The sequence below is a fragment of the Thunnus thynnus genome, chromosome 16 (genome assembly GCF_963924715.1).
Source record: "Thunnus thynnus chromosome 16, fThuThy2.1, whole genome shotgun sequence".
Taxonomy (NCBI): Eukaryota; Metazoa; Chordata; class Actinopteri; order Scombriformes; family Scombridae; genus Thunnus; species Thunnus thynnus.
Genome location: NC_089532.1, coordinates 28,248,303 through 28,265,327, shown reverse-complemented (window position 1 = coordinate 28,265,327; position 17,025 = coordinate 28,248,303). Strand labels below are relative to the sequence as shown.

The 17,025-nt window shown below is 38.3% G+C and overlaps 2 long non-coding RNA genes across 3 annotated transcripts; both read left to right on the top strand.

The window, feature by feature from the left end:
- The first annotated feature begins 1,104 nt into the window (after positions 1-1,104).
- Positions 1,105-7,336, top strand: LOC137200224 (uncharacterized). Its single transcript, XR_010931929.1, has 2 exons — positions 1,105-1,824; positions 2,164-7,336. It is a non-coding gene; the product is annotated as an uncharacterized lncRNA (long non-coding RNA).
- A 1,791-nt stretch (positions 7,337-9,127) lies between these two features.
- Positions 9,128-16,666, top strand: LOC137200262 (uncharacterized). 2 transcript variants are annotated; one of them, XR_010931934.1, is made up of 4 exons: positions 9,128-11,066; positions 11,727-11,835; positions 14,896-15,011; positions 16,092-16,666. It is a non-coding gene; the product is annotated as an uncharacterized lncRNA (long non-coding RNA). The 2 variants fall into 2 exon arrangements; XR_010931935.1 differs by lacking the exon at positions 11,727-11,835 and having other exon boundaries at positions 10,243-11,066; positions 16,092-16,665.
- Positions 16,667-17,025: the final 359 nt, after the last annotated feature.

Sequence of the window (17,025 nt, the reverse complement as noted above, 5' to 3'; positions counted from 1 at the left end):
CTATTAACCTGTGTATAACTCAGCCAAGATACATAAAGGTTATTAGCTAACTATTAGTTATCTACCACTGGTCATTGATATCCACAAAATATTATTCAAATATTAAACAAAATGTTTTTTACCCATTTTTGTTACTTCATGTTATTTGATTGTTTTATCCTCTTGTGTAACGATAGTGTAAAACAGGTTAAATATATTTTTGGGTGTTAAACTCTGCCTCTTTAACGCAAATTAGCTAATCAGGAGTCTTTGTTAATGTTAACAGCAAATTAACATTAACAAAGAGTGGCTGGAGCAAAGTGAGTTAGGCAGCACCCTTGTTAAACGCAGAGTTTTTTTAACAGGATTTTCAAGTGCATTTTGTGTTTTTTATTTTCAAGTTTGTAGTCTGGATCATGTCATTGGAAGTATCTTTTGGAACCTTTCTTGACTGTTTGCTGGGTGGTCATTAGTTGCTGTGTTGGTAACATCAACTGGTGAGTAAGTAAACATCAACTAAATTAGCTGAAGTAAATGTTGGTGAAACAGATAGGATAAAGAAACGGGTGGTGTAACCAACATTATTTGACTCTACTTCAATATTAAAACATTAACAATCAGTAGCATCTCATTGCAGATAATGTTATCTGCCATTAAGAGACTAACATTATGTCTAAACAGATGATGCCACGCTTGCAACATTCACACTGTCAAGATGGTCACGCTATTTATGTGCAAACAATGTAATTTATCTGTGCAAATATACTCTTCAGCACTGGATCCTTTGTTGTACACAGTATAGGTGATCACAGAGTCAGGATGAGAGAGGCTGATACTCAGCAGAGTTAAGAGTTAAGATGCTTTCAGACAATCATCCAGCAATGTCTGTGTTATTTATTTTGGCAAAAGCCAATCCTACCAGGCTGTTCACCACAGGCTGCTGCACTGTCCACCTAGCGTAATCTCACCAGGCAGCTAAACAGAGCGGATTGTAGCTTAAAATAGAGGAAAGGGTTAGCAATGTGACATGATTAATATAGCAGGTTTTGCTAACTAATATCATAAATGTTTTTTTATTTAATTAAAAACTATAAACACATTTTAGTATAATGTAGTCAGTACAACATCACCTTTAAGCTCTCTCACTTCATTGTCACCCATCAGTTAGTCATAAGTCCTGTTATGGTAGTTTTTACCCATAGGATGACCATAGGCTATAATAACACTAAAAAGGGGTTTGTACATCATAAAGTAATTCAAAAGCAAGATAACTCCAATTGTCATATAACAGTGTGACTTGTCTCTTGTCAAAATAATATTTAAATGACTAGTGGTCTTTATTTTATGTTGAAGTCCATAACTACAAATTCTGCATAATTTATATTCATAATTTATATTCCAACTTGATTTCATACCTTCCACTTAGCCATTGGTTTTAGTTTGTTTCAGTATGGTCTGAGAATCAGTTCACATGGCCTTGAAACTTATTAGAGGTAGATATTCCATCCCAGTGAGCGTTTAATTGCCCACATATTTTTTCGCAGTTACATAATTTGTTAGCATTATAGTGTAGGGAATTACATTACATACGTAAGTGTTTATGTAGTTGAAAGCAGCAACTGTCATCCTCTACTCTGTGGATGCACCATCAAAGTGGCCTGGAGCCGACAGCAGTGTACTGTCCGGAATATGGGAGGTACTCCGGAGTTGTCAGAAAAGCACTAAGCTTGTCTATTAGATGCAAGAGGCGTCACTTGGGATTATTTTCATTGAGCAAGGGTGCTGTTGACTCTGAGTATTTTTGTTTGCTTTCTGGGGATCCCGAAAAGGAGTTTTTTTGTTGAGGTAAGGACTCATTTACTGATAATTGAAATGTGGATTCTGTATTGAGCACTGACTGTATAATACACTGTGATGGACTTCAAATTCTTGGGTGTTTGTGTTTCTTGTTGTCTGCTGGTGCCTTTGAAAATATCTGATTGTTAGTGACTGTTACGGGGCCATGTACTGCAAGTCGTATGTCCTTTGTAGGCTTGACTGGCATTTAACTAAAAAATATTACCGTTGTCAGTCAAACCACTACAATTTGATTGATCAAATATAATATATATTAACCGACAATGTAGTAGATGAGGGATGTGAGGTGTATCCGGGGGATAATGTACTGTGGTTTTGTTGTTATAGCCAACCTGAATAGGCTGAAAAAGGGCAGCTCAGTGGTAAGCATTGTTGCCTCAAGGTAAGAGCGTCCTGGGTATGCATCTGCTGGCCAGCTAAGGTTTTTCTGTAAGTTTCCTCCCATTGCTATGCTTTCCTCCCACAGTCCAAAGACATGTATGTTAGGTTTATTAGTGAAGGAATCAAGGAATGTTTTTTATAATATATGTATTTATTTTATGTGTATAGACTGGCAACCCATCCAAGTGTACCATGCCTCTCACCCAGCATAAGCACCAGGTGGAAAATTTAAATGCGTACATTTTATGCAAATGAGGGTCGCAGCATTAGGTATCCCAAAATACATTCTGTTGTAATGGATGGAGCTTCAGTGATTTGAATGTGATTGATTATCATCTAATTATGTACCTTCCCTGTAGGTGAATTCAGATGTGTATATGTATTGTACATGACACCTTTATTAACATTAAAGTGCATACAGCACCAAGATATGACAGTTGGAGAAACACTTGTTTGAGAAATAATGTATTTTTTCTTGTGCCTGCAGGTTCATTCTGAGAATCAACCCTGATGGCTCCAAATTCCAATCAACATCACAGGTCAGCTGGAAATCTGGGGAGAGGGTCCAAATAAAAAGCAACAGCCTGAATCCCCTCATGACAGCTCTCGTTAGAGAGCTTGTCGACTTTTATTGGCAAAATTACTGAAATGTAACATAACAACAACAACACAAACATATTTTTTATTTATTTTTGTAATGCCTGTTTTGCTTTTCAGCATGTATGTTTACATTTTAGCCATGATAGCAGCTAAATGGCTAAAAGCAGTTGGTCCACCACTTTGGTCCAGAGTGAAATATCTTGACACCTATTGGATGGGTTGCCATGAAAGTTTGGTACAGATAACCATGGTCCCCAGGGGATGAATTCTAAGGACTTTGGTGATGCCCTGGTTTTTCAGCTAGTGCCACCTGCAGGTCCAGATTTTTAGTTATAGAGTAAAATATCTCATACCATTAGACGGAATGGCACAAGACTTTGAACAGACAATAACGGTCCAAAGAGGAGGAATCCTACTGAATTTGGTGAGTTAAATGTCTCAACAACTATTGGATGGATTACCAGGACATTTAGTATTGTGCAGGCATTCAAGATTCAAGATCTTTTTTATTATCGTTTTACAACACAAGGTTGCACAACGAAATGAAGTCTGTAGTCTATGCCACTCACAAAACAGAAACCACACAAATGGACCAACAAAAAGTCACAAAAACAAAACTATTTTTTATGTTGTAGTGCAGAGGATGAATTGAGGAGTCTCACAGCCTGAGGAAAGAAGCTGCTCTGTAGTCTGGTGGTATGACAGCGGATACTTCTGTATCTCTTGCCAGATGGCAGCAGGGTTAACAGGCTGAGGCTGGGGTAGGTATATAAACCAAATTACATTCCCATCAATTTCAGCTGTACTTTGTGTTTGACCCTAATTGGCAAATGATAGCAAGATAACTCACAAAACTGAAACAGTGAACATGGTAAACATTATTTGTGCTAAATATCTACAGACAAGTGACTAATTAAAGGAAAAACTGGTACAGGTCTGAATGCTTGACCCCTACAGTGAGGGGATCTGGTGGCTCTGTTATGCTTTGGGGGGCATTTTGCTGGCATGGTTTGGGTCCACTTGTCTCCTTAGAGGGAAGGGTCACGGCAAATCAATACTAAGTTGTTCTGAGTCATCACCTTTATCCTATGATGAAACATTTCCATCCTGATGGGAGTGGTCTCTTCCAGGATAATAATGCCCCCATTCATAGGGCGCGAGGGGTCACTGAATGGTTTGATGAGTATGAAAATGATGTGAATCATATGCTATGGCCTTCACAGTCACCAGATCTCAACCCAACTGAACACCTATGGGAGATTTTGGACCAATGTGCTAGACAGCACTCTCCACCACCATCATCAAAACACCAAATGAGGGAATATATTTTTGAAGAATGAAGTTCCTCAGCCTTGGCATTTATTCTACAAGTCTCTGGAACTCTTCAGGAGGGATGAACGCCATTCTTTGCCAATAACCCGGGTCTAAATGAATTATTTCAGACAACATACTGTTATGGTTATTAAATGAATCACATGTAGTAATGTCTAGGGTAATTTGGGATATGAGAGAAAAATGGAGGAACCTAATTGTCTGTGTTCTATTTGATAAATGTACAACTTGTGTTTGTTGAAACTTGAAAGCATTTGCTATTCATCTAACCTCCATAACAGACACACAGAACAACCAGCCCCACTGCTCTACTTAACAAAACACCACTTTACATCAGTTTCACTCTATAACATGTAGACATTATAGAGCTGCACAGAGGGATGCCAAAATAAATTCCATTTTGCTGTTGCAAATATACTAAGACTGCTTAATTATATATTTTTTAATATTTGGAATAACGGGTATCTCATTATCTGTCTGTTTAATAGTTTGAAAACATTACATAAGCAAATAAAACTTTCATTATCAACAGCAATATTTCAGTAATTTTCTTACTCAAGCTAACTTCAGAAACAGTCATTTCAGCACTTCAGTCTCAGAATACCTTCACAGGATTTTTTGTTTATAACAAAACAAGTACATGTCATATAATAGTCCAATCTTGCTACTATCTATGTATTCCTTTTTAATTTCACATTGCAAGCACTATTTTACGTAATCTATTCAGGTGCTGTTATTGTTATTTACCAAAAGACAACTTGGCATTGTCAACCATGCCAAGCTGTTGGCTGAAGTATTCACAGTAAGTACTCATCATTAATAGAGGAGATTAAAAACAGCCCTAGGTTTCTTTTCAGCACTCTGGCCAGGCTGACAGACTCATAACTCTATTGATCCATGTATTCCTATAGCTCTCAGTAGTAATGACTTCATGAGCTTCTTTAATGATAAAATTCTAACAATTAGAGACAAAATTCATCATTTTGTTTATCAGGGACTTATCCCCAAACACAGTAACCTTAGACACAGCTGTAAAACCTGATATATATTTAGACTGTTTTTCTCCAATTAACCTTCCTGAACTAACTTCAATGATTTCTTAATCTAAACCGTCAACCTGTCTCTCACACCCCATCCCAACTAGGCTGTGTAAGGAAGTCTTACCCTTAGTTGGTACTTCTTTACTAGATATAATCTGTCTTTACTAACAGGCTATGTACCACAGTCCTTTAAAGTCGCTGTAATTAAACCTTTTCTTAAAAAGCCCACTCCTGATTCAGGCATTTTGGCCAAATATAGACCTATATCTAACCTTCCCTTCTCTCTAAGATCCCTGAGAAAGCAGTTGCCTATCATTTGTGTGACTTTCTGCATAACAATAGTTTATTTTAGGTTTTTCAGTTAGGATTTAGAGCACATCATAGCACAGAGACAGCACTAGTGAAAGTAACAAATGACCTCCTAATTGCATTGGACAATCTGTACTTGTCTTGTTAGATCTTAGTGCTGCATTTGTCACCATGGACCATCACATCCTATTACAGAGACTGGAACATTTAATTGGCATTAAAGGAACTGCATTAAGCTGGTTTAAGTCCTATTTCTCAGATCGGTTTTAGTTTGTATATGTTAACGATGAATCCTCCTACTTACGCAAAAGACACGGAGTTCCACAAGGTTCTGTGCTTGGACCAATACTATTAACCTTATATATGCTCCCTTTAGGTAATATTATTAGGAAACACTCCATATATTGTCATTGTTATGTAGATGATACCCAATTATATTTCAATGAATCAATGAAGGCAGATGAAACCAATCAGTTAACTAAACTCCAAGCATGCCTTAAGGACATAAAGACCTGGATGACCTGAAATTTCTGCTGCTACACTCAGACAAAACTGAAGTTATTGTGCTTGGCCCTAAACACCTTAGAAACACATTATCTAATGATACAGCTACTCTAAGGAATCTGGGAGTTATCTTTGATCAGGATATGTCCTTTAACTCCCACATAAAACAAATTTCAAGGACTGCCTTTTTTTACCTATGTAACATTACAAAAATTAGGCACATTCTCAAAAAGATGTAGATAAACTAGTCTATGTATTTGTTACTTCTGGGCTGGATTATTGCAATTCCTTTTTATCAGGGTGTCCTAACAAGCCTCTAAAAACTCCCCAGCTGGTCCAGAATGCAGCTGCACATGTACTAAAAAACTAGAAAAAGATCGTATTTCTCCCATATTAGCTTTTTGGCACTGGCTCCCTGTAAAATCCAGAATAGAATTAAATATCCTTCTTCTCACCTACAAAGCCCTTAATGGTCAAGCACCATCATATCCTAAAGAGCTCATAGTACCCTATTACCCCACCAGAACACTGCACTCCCAGAATGCAGGCTTACTTGTGGTTCTTAGAGTCTCCAACAGTAGAGTTGGAGGCTGAGCCCTCAGCTATCAGGCTCCTTTTCTGTGGAACCATCTTCGAGTTTCGGTCCGGGAGGCAGACACACTCTCTATGTTTAAGAGTAGGCTTAAAACTTTTCTTTTTGATAAAGCTCATAGTTAGGGCTGGCCCAGGCTTGCCTTGGACCAGCCCCTATTTATGCTGCTGTAGGTCTATACTGCTGGGGGACTACCCATAATGCACTGAGCTCCTTTCTCCTCCTTCCCCTCTCCATCTGTATCCATTCATTTACCATTTATGCATGTCACTAACTTTTTTTGTGATTGTTTGTGCTTTCTCGTCTTGCAGATTTCTGTGGATCATGGTTCGGACCGTCTTGTTAGGATCACAGACTTCCGTAATTTGTGGTTGCAGACCGCCTGCTGCTGTGGTCCTGCTTGATGCTCACACCTGCTATTATTTTTAATATATCAATATTTATCATATTTCTATTATTATTATTGTTGTTATTGTTATTATTGTTGTTGCTGTGCTTCTCTATGTCTCTCTCCCCCCTCTTGCCCTCTCAAACCAACTGGTCAAGGCAGATGACTGCCCACCTAGAGCCCGGTTCTGATTGAGGTTTCTTCCCATTAAAAGGGGAGTTTTCCTTTGCCACTGTTGCTTGCTCATGGGAGAATGTTGGGTCTCTGTAAACTAACCTGCTCTTTGTGAAAAGTGCCTTGAGAAAAATTCTGTTGTGATTTGGTGCTATATAAATAAAATTGGCTTGAAATTGACATTCCATAACCCTATAGATAGGTAACTATTAAAGTTTCCCTGCTGTAACAAGTTAGATTAAATTGCAATTAAAATGAAAACATATGCAGTGGTGTATGCTGATTGTTTAAATAATTGAATCCACCATGTGATCTCTGCCTCCATATATTTGAGGGACTGCATGCAATATGGAGGGATGTCCATGAGGTGATCATGAGTTGTGGACTTGACAGACTCTGGTTGTTCCTAGTCAATACAACCCTACTAAGTTCTTCCTAGGAGGCAAAGAGTGTACAAAAAATATTGGGCATTGTTGATTACTGCCTTAGTCAAGTTTTCCTTACCCTAGTTTGTTTCATTTGTGAGATTCTGGTCATAATATGGTGGGCTGGCACAATAATCGTAATACCTGTAAAATGTGTGCTGCAGTGCAACTAATGTTGCAATTATAATTTCGCAGCTATCAAAATGTGGTGGAACAACCCAAATGGCATGACATCATTATGTCATGCTATTTATTACACAGGACCATTCTTAAATTATGCTTAGTTATATGATACTGTGCTACTCTGAATACCTCAACCCAAATGATTGTTTTTGCAAACCAGAAAGAACAATTTATGTATTATTCATTCTCTGCACAGAATAGAGGCAATGCCTTTTTATACATGGCCATTTCTGGCTTATAAAAATATTAGTGGGCAATCCTTTCGCTTATAATGTGTCAATTTCCTGAATTGTTTGAAGAAAGCAAAACTGGATCAATGACTTGTCCAAGAAGTTGCCTGAGAAGTAGATATCTTCTCTCAGTTTGTCAAATAAGTCTATCCAAAACTGGACACACTCACTTTGCAAGATCAGCCACCATTGTTCAATCCTCTGGTTTCCAGTGCTTGGACCAAAGCTTAGACTGTCTGTTCCAGCTTGGTTCTCAGAAAAATGCAAAAACCACTGCATTTCCATCTCCATTTTCTGTTCCTAAATCAAGTCTGAGTCATGGCGTGGCACCCACCAACATTGATCACAGCATCCAGCTGTAGCCTGCAAGAATCGGTGGTTCATTGTTTGTTTTGTAAGCTTTAAGCCATATCATCTTTCTGGAAAACCCATCAATGCATCCATTGATTGCAATTCCACATGGTTTAAAGGGAAACTTTCTGATTTTCAACCAGTATTGTATAATTACAGTGTGAGTAGTATATGCAAATGAACAATGTTTAACCTCCGTCCATGTTGCCTGCACCCATAGCCCCTTGCTCATTTGCTGGCAAATGTCCACCAGGTGACGCAAAATCATAGGGCACAAAATTCAAAAATAATTGCACATTTCTACTATATAGGTCACTTACAGTAGTTTAAAGAAATCATCATATTCACAATGATGAATTTTACCTTTAAGCTTGTTGTAGCCATCAATGTGTCTGTTTGTTGGCCTCAGATCAACACCTTCACCATCCAATAACTGTAGCAATATTCAAATTGTTTCTGTCAGTCATAATCCCATGTAACCAACATTTTTGGTACATACATCTGTAACCATGACACTGACCAGATGTTTCCAGTTGCTGTTCAATGAAGGTTGCCACATCAGCCATCGGCTTTATTCTTTCTACGCCAGAGCGGCTTCTTGCTTAAAATCCTTTCAAGGGTGCATTTGCTTAGTACAATCCCATGTGAGTCAGCAAGCAAATGAAATATTTAATCTGTTGTAAAGCCACATTTAAATTAGTCCTCAATATACTCACAATCCATTTCTGTGTGAAATTGATTAGGAAAACTCATGCCGAAGAGCTGCTACTTTGACTGTTGTGTGAAAGTATTTCATAATTATGACATTTTATCTGATATTTTTGACATTTCTTCTCATAATTTTAACTATGAGTATTTTTTTTATTATAAAGCTTAAGTTTTCATATTTTTTTTTGGGGGGGGGGGGGGTCAATTTTTTGTGAATAAAGGGCAGATATATAAACTGTGTATTAAAATAACAAACAAGAAAACATTAAAAAGATAAAAGATTTGGTACAGAAAGACCTACCTGATACCAGCTGTTTACAACAGCAAAAAATAAGCTTTCAGTTGGTTTTGTTGGTTTTTAATTGGTTTGGTTTATAATTGGCTACACGTTAAATAAACACTATGTTATATCAATCTGTCATTAAGTAAACAATCAATTTACATGTCTCTAATATTACGTCAATAATGCTAGAGGATAAAGGACAGAGGCATAAATACAAGTTAAATCAATAGTGACCTTATATATACCAACAATGTGTCGATTTTCCAATTCCTGTTGAGAAACCAGGTTGCGTTTGCAGGAAAACACCAGTCATCCTGCCTGTTCACTCCCCTCCTCTCTCCACACCCACCCAGTCAGAGACACCAACTGAGTTCACAATAACTGTGGGTCCACCGCACTGTACATGATTCAGATTCTGGGGATCCACAGGTTCTTTTGCCTCCTCTGCGGTATAACAAGCACAACAGTGCCTGCTGTCTCCCTGAGGAAAGGACACTGAAACTTTGATCTTAAGGATGTGGAGGATATATGTAGCAGCAGGCCTGTTGTGCTGAGTACAGAGCCACTGCAACGGCACAATGTTCATGAATTTTGATTCAAGTGGAGGTGCTCGCAGGCTATCAGCTGTCAGTGTGATTGAAGGACAGGTGGTGGTGGTGGTGGTGTCAGAATTAGCTTGTAGCTACAGTAAGTGGCTTCCAGGACATCCAAATAACTGGGATGCACAGTAGGTGAACATAAATCCCCACATGCCTTTAGTGTAAATATGTAACCAAGACCATGATCTTTCCCTAACTGTAAACAAGACCTCTGAGTTCCCTAAACATAACGATGAAAACGCAGATCATCGTAGATATCAGGAGCAAATAATGTAGAAAACATGTGAAAAATGTCAATTAACATTTTGTAAATATGTTCAATGTGAACATTTTGTCACTTGGCAAATCAGTTCAATTAGAATGTTTCTCTATGTTGATTAAAAAGATATTCAGGGGACATTACATGTCTCACAAAGCACATTTGTTGTTGCAAATTAGAAGTCCCTGAACATAATATTTAGGAGACAGGGTTGATGCCTGGGAAGTAAACAGATGTTAATGTAGAAAGCCTTTGCACAGTCACAGCTCTTTACCATTTGATCAGTTTTCAGAATGTGTTCATAGAATATGTTTTACACACAAATCCATGCACAAACAGAAATGGAAAAAAAGAACAATTTGTGGTTTACCTGCTGGAGCTATTCCTTGGTGAATAACAGTTTATCCATTCGACCAGCACTTCTGCAGCCTCTCAGGTGGATGGAAGGTTAGTTGTTTCCCCCTGCGCCCAGCCTCTATGTTAACCTAGGCTTAATCATGTCCTCAGTTCAGCTCTGTACTTAACACAAACACACGAAACTGATATCCATCTTATCATCTAACTCTCAGCAAGGAAGAAAATTACCTATATCTCAAAATGTCAGCTACTTATTTAATGCACAATAGCAGATTCTCACTATTGCCACTCAGATGACCAACCTTTTCTCATTCCCAGATTGTCCAATACTGACACTTTGTCACACCCCTCTGTGTCTCATGCAGACGCACAAGGTGCCCTTAGATGCACCGGGCTTTCAATTAAATCCAATATTAGACGCTCAGAGCAACTGCCCTGGCCGTCTGTTGATTCTGATGTTAACCCGACTGCGGCACTCTATGTCGCTGTGAACATCAGTCCCATTGGAGAAATGAGTATTTTCCTCACTGTCAATTCCCATTTTAAGATTTTCTTTTAACGATATCTAACATTTCTCAACTCAAAAACACGAAAGTTGCCTTGATAATTCAACAATACAAAAGATTAATGTTATGGCTATCAGTTTTAATTATTTTTTCTTCAATTCTGAGAAATCAAGTCCTTTTTTTCAGTTTTGGATAGCAGAAGGCCATGCATTACCTTTTGTTTCTATCATGGATGAATCATGAGCAAACATGCACAAACCTAACAACCTACTGTTATAGCTGTCTTAATTCACACTTAAGAGTTTTTTTTAACCCAGAGAGTCTAAGAGCTGAAGCAGTCAACATACTGACCCATGATGAAAACCTCCAGGCCCTGCAGTTTGTTATACAACATTGTTTAATGAATGTTAAAAGGAGGGAAAATGTGAGTTGGGTTGCAGCAGGTGGGTGCCTGTCAAGGTTTATAATAGCACTTGATTAATAGGAGCTTTTTGAACATTTCATAGCATGAGTTTCAGGCCAGACTGATTAATAACATATGAATTCCAATGATTTGGGGGGCCTCAGAGGGGGAAATAGCACTTCCTATAATCAGGGATATTAAGGTGATTATGTCCAAATCTTGTCCATTTCACATTTGTCTTCAAATGATCTCTTTAATGGCCTCAGATACACACTTTTACCCCTGGAGATGAATTATTACCTAGCAGTGATTGTGCAATAACTGCAGGGAGGCCTTTTAAGGAAACAACAAATTCAGACATATCCAACTAAACAGGTAAGGATAATTCTTGTTTATTACAATTTGGGTCTCATTTTTGTTAGTCTCTCACTTATAATAACATTGTACAGACCAAGTTAATTTCTGAAGTCTGGAAATTGGGTGACATCTATAAAATTAATTTTGTCTGGTCAAGATACACAAACAGACTAATTATTAATAAAGGGATTATTGTGGACATTTCAGGTGCGCTCACTCTCTGTCTTACCTCAAAATAAAATCTCAGAACTCAGTTTCCTGTTCACCTAACCTGCATGTCTTTGGACAGTAAGAGGAGACCCACACAGACAAGAGGATCTTACACATAGAAAGTCAGTTGGCCAGTTGATTTGAGCCCCCAGATGTTCTTGCTGTATTGGCCTCCTCAATTTTTTTTTTTTCACAAAATGACAACAAAACCAAAAACCAACTAATAAAAATGGGATTTAAAACCCAATGAAATAAAAAGCAAAAAGACAATGTAATTAGGGTTAAGGGCATGCTCTAGAAACACACCTCACTACCTCGGACCTAAGCTAACGCTAGCTTACTTGGAACACTGAGCCATGTACACTTGGGTTAACGTTAGCAACTTTAGCTAAATTGTGCTAACACAGCAGATATCATTATCAAGTAACATTAAACTTTGCAACAATAGTCCGACTTGGAGCCAGGGAGAGCAGCAGGTGTGCGAACTGTCAATCAACACCCACATGGCAGACATCAAAGCTATTATAACTCTTCAAATCTTATTAACAAAACAATCATTTCCAAAATGTCCACCAGCACACTTATTAGATAGCCTGAATTTAGAGATTGAGACCATAATGACTCATTGAAAAAAAATGGTTGACTCAGTATTTCAAGAGAGAAGTTGAGAGTTTTTGAATGGGACTCAGTTGGAGAATCTAGTGGCCGTCAGTGGTATTGCACTTTAAGGGACCTCCGCATGGCTTCAGCCCCAAGCTGTGTTAGTTCCCGCTTGGTTGTAGCACTACTAGTCACACTGCAGCAGAAAGTCAAATTAAAAGCGCTACACTGGAATTGCTAAATGCTGTTTCTTGCCTTGTCATACTTTGCTATAGTATTTACACCGTGTTCTCAGATCTCTGCAGTTGGTACAATAAACATAAGAACCCAGACCTCAAAAGAACAAGAAAAGTCACCCAAAAATATTTACGTATTCCTGTGAATCTGCCACATTGGTAGATTACTTTCCTTTTTCGCATGACAGACCTTCAGTCCTCAGTTGAATCATGATAGCAAACTTTCCATATGTCTTTCAAGCCTGCCGCAGGGTCGATTTCAAAATAATGGCTTTGTTTTCATGGCAACAACATCTTTAGTTGAATGATTGATAAAAATGGTTGACTGTGTGAAAACCAGTGTGCTGCATGGTGACTGAGACGTATGGTGTTCCATATTTTTCAGAGATTGTGTATACATCTTTAGGTTGCTGTGGATTGAGGTAAAGGCATCAGAGACATTTATTGTGTCATGTTTTAAGCCAAATCCTCAGGCTCTGGTGCTGTTTATGCGTGGAAGATGAAAGGCAATCTGCAGGCAGCACACTCTAGATCTGAATCATTTCATGGCAATATCCAAGGTGAGGCTGATGAAGGCCTTGTTCTGCTAAGTAGTTTTATGTCTCTGTTGTGGAGCATCTAAAAGGAGCAATATTAGACCTGTGTAGACAGGGAGCAATAAATGCAGCAGAGAAATAAAAATCCATAGCGACTGCGAGTGCAGAAACCTACATGGTAGAGATCAACAGATGACAGTGTGCTCAGTGGCAATGACTCCGCCGGAGAATACAGACCTATCACTACATGGAAGCACATTTTTTCTGCATGGGTTACTGCGAAGGACGGCCTGTGTGTTTGCAAGAAAAACATTTATACAGTTGCCATGGAGACGCCAAAGTTCAGCAACTCGATGCTGTTGTCAATGACATACTCTGACAGTGTGTAGATTATATTGTAGCCCAGCCATGCTGCCACACAAATATGATTCATGGCGGTGCCACAATGCTGCACAAATCATAATAAAAAAAAGAGTGAAAGAGTGATATCCACTGTGTTTTATTGTTACAGGGTGACGTTAAAAATGATTTATTGTCAGAGAAGAGTAATTCTAGTACATAAAGATAGTGTAAAGCACTACAGAGCACATATTACTAGCTCTTGGAGATATCTTGTCAATGAAAATGAAGGGGGAAGCGCAGATCTAACACTAGAACTGCCATGGGGTAAAAATTTTTTTTGTAAAATGTTTTAGTAAAATATTCATGTCCCCAGGCTTTGACTGTTCCTAAAGTAATGTTATGTAGCACCCGCTGTTGTTAAAAATATTGAAGATGAACCCAGATTAAAAACAGGGGCAATTATACCTATAACCGCCACCAGGTAAAGGCCAGTGCAGATCAATGATTCGCAACAAGACTGGACGCAACTTGCAAAAGAATCCCTGACGTCTGAGTGTAAATGTTCTAAAACTGGCCATCACATCAAAGCAACGATCATCTACGCACAGCAATGATGAATACCCCACTACTTCTGCGTTGATACATTATATTAAGTGGATTAGCTGGTTTTCTGTTTGTGTTTACCTGGCAAGAAAAAAGAAAGAAATGGATAACAGTGACAGTGAGTTGTGAGCAGTGTTTGCAGTAACACTTAACTCAATAAACAGCAAACTAGGAAACTAAGGATCTGGAGCCGTCTTTGGCTACTGCAGCAGCAGAGAAAGGGTGCCTACACCAATCTGTGTAAAGAGTTGGAAGCCAGCGGTATACCGGCTTTTATCAATTTCACTCACCTATAGGAGTTGCTGAGGGCACTAACACAAAGACAAAACACCAACTTCAGGGACTACATTTCATCTGGAGAGACTAATGTTAACGCTCCACTTCTTGGCAACAGGTGAGAAACATTCTGTCATGCAGGCCTGTAGTCAGTCATGACAGACCTAAAAGTTGAGTAAAGCCAGCTCCAGATATAATCACACAAAGGGATTATCTGTTGGCTCAAAAGGGATGGTCAGTTTTAAGTCACTCACAAAGATGTATCCTTTTTCCAGGTGATAGTTTCAAGAGTCTTGCCTACCTGTTCTGCATCTGGCTCTCCACTGTTGCTGATATCATCCCCGAGACCTGCAGTGTAATCCACAGTGTTCTAAACAATGACTGCTTAAAGGCAAGTTCTGTACATTTTAAATCACACAAAGAGTTTTGCTGGTTAAAGTATAATATATGTATTTCACCAGCAGCTATGATGGTGAAAGAAAAATGGGTAAATACATATGAAAACATTATGGCTAACAAGAATATTCATATGTTTTATTGGATGAAAAAGTCAAAGTACAAATTATAAGTAAAAGTCTAAATAACAAATCAAATAATTAAAACACAAACACATTTCATTAAGTCATAAATTGAAGAATATTTCTTTTACAGATGCATCAGAGAGGAGCTTAATATCTTAGAGATGAAGAAATTCCTGCACACTGCTCTTGCAATGAAGACAATTACTAAAATTAAATAATCAACATCTTAAATAACCAATGTATTGAATAATCAACATATTAAACAATCAACATATGAAATAATCAGCATATTCAATAATGAACATTAAACAATCAACATATTGCATTAAATAATCAACACATTAGATAATCAACATATATCAATGTTTCAGTCCACATGGAACATCATCAGAGCATTGATTCTCAGACTATTCAGATGACAATACTCTGATGACTGTGGTGCATAGAGAAATGTCTGGTAAGTAATTGGGTAGCGGGGGGTGTAGGTGTGACAGGGATAGGCTTGGTTGGACCAGCCTCTCATTGTAGCCTGGTAGCATGCTTCCTCTAGCTGGTGCTCTAACCCAAGCAGGATGTTCTCATCATGGATTCGCCTCATCTTCTGCTCAAGGTTTTCACAAAATATTAATTGATTGTGATCTGATCTTCTACTTTTTCTTGGCTTTAATTTCAAAAATAGGTGCCTACTGCACTGAGGACATAAGTTTCCTGCTTTTCCATTTCACTTCTATTTTTCTTCTGGGCTGGAATGATATTAAGCTGGATGCTGCCTCCTACTCCTTCCAGTTCACTTCTCTCCTCCACCTCCTGCTCCTCAACTTCTTCCAGCCCCTCCTTTGGTTCCTCATTCTCTTCTTGCTCATGATCCTGTAAAGACAAACTATAACTATAACTATAACCATAATTAATGCATATTCCATATAATTTAATTTGATCTTTTTATTTTTCAGTGTCCCAACACCACAGATGAGTGGAAAAAAGTGGCAAATGGATTCCAGGAGCAGTGGCTATTCTCAAATTGCCTTAGAGCTTTGGATGGGAAACATCATCATTGTACCTCCTCCATCCTCTGGCTCAACATATTACAACTACAAGCACAGCTTATCCATTGTACTGATGGCCCTGGTTGACAGCAGCTACAGAGTCACAGATTCTTATACAGACGTGGCTGTAATTATTGGTACCCCTGCATTGTATTAAAATAATGCACCATTCGCCCTGAACAGTGTTGAAATTAAAAGATATTTTATTATCAATGCACGTCTATGTTTGGTTTGCAGTGGAACAAAACAAGTTGTGAAAATAATTGAATTCATGCTTATTCTACAAAGATACTCTAAAATAGCCTGGACAAAATTATTGGTACCCTGTAGAAGTTGTAAGAAATAATTGATTTGTAGTGGTAATTTAAGCAGACTATTGTGTTTTAATTAGTATCACAGGTGTTTTTAATCTCATAATCACTCATACAGCCAGTTTAAAAGGAGAAAATTATTCACTTTGTTGTTTTGTGTCACTGTGTGCATCACATTGAACATGGAAAACAGAAGGAAAACTAGAGAGTGGTCTGAAGATATTAGAAAAAAGGTAATAGCCAAGCATGGTTAATGTAAAGGTTACAAGGCCATCTCCAAAGTGCTTGATGAAGCTGTGACCACTGGTGCCAATATTATTAGAAGTTTAAGGCCCATGGAATTGTAGCCAACATCTCTGGACGTGGTTGCAAGAGGAAAATTGGCCCGAGATTGAACAGAGGGATTGCTCGAATGGTTGAGAGAGAACCAAGGAAAACCTCAATACAGATCAAAGCTGATCTTCAAGTTCAAGGTACAAGAGTGTCAAGTCGCATCATCCATTGCTGTCTGAATGAAAGTGGGCTCCATG